The following is a 338-nucleotide window of genomic DNA, read 5'->3' as shown; positions in this document are numbered from 1 at the left end:
AGGTGTTAAAACATTCGATGAACATACACAACTTGTGAACACAAGTGTTTTTTAATTTATTTTTTATAATTATTTTAAAGACGAAGGCAGTTCTCATACAGTAACTTTGTTTATAGGACAGGTTATGCATTCAATTTAAATACAGATGATATGGGCAGTAATACAATGTATTACAACATTTACATTTTTTTTGTTCATTTACACATTTTAGTACACATCCAGTTTAACAATAACACAAATGTAAAGGTTCATTTTATATGCAGCTAGTGTTCATTTCTCTTAAACACATTCCAACATCTTGCACAGTACTTTGCACTATTACTTTTTGCACTTTACAT

The 338-nt window shown here is 28.4% G+C and overlaps 1 protein-coding gene across 1 annotated transcript in view; it reads right to left on the bottom strand.

Moving 5' to 3' along the window:
* Positions 1 to 83: 83 nt before the first annotated feature.
* The window catches only part of LOC116689057 (ecto-ADP-ribosyltransferase 5), a gene marked incomplete at its 5' end in the record, with an annotated part of 1,298 nt that continues 1,043 nt past the window's right edge, over positions 84 to 338 (bottom strand). Inside the window, 1 exon segment of the mRNA XM_032515380.1 lies at positions 84 to 338. This exon segment is cut by the window's right edge and continues 1,043 nt beyond it.

The sequence above is a fragment of the Etheostoma spectabile genome, chromosome 5 (genome assembly GCF_008692095.1).
Source record: "Etheostoma spectabile isolate EspeVRDwgs_2016 chromosome 5, UIUC_Espe_1.0, whole genome shotgun sequence".
In the NCBI taxonomy this organism is placed as follows: domain Eukaryota; kingdom Metazoa; phylum Chordata; class Actinopteri; order Perciformes; family Percidae; genus Etheostoma; species Etheostoma spectabile.
The sequence above is the reverse complement of the archived record's forward strand: the minus strand, read 5'-3'. Positions and strand labels throughout refer to the sequence as shown.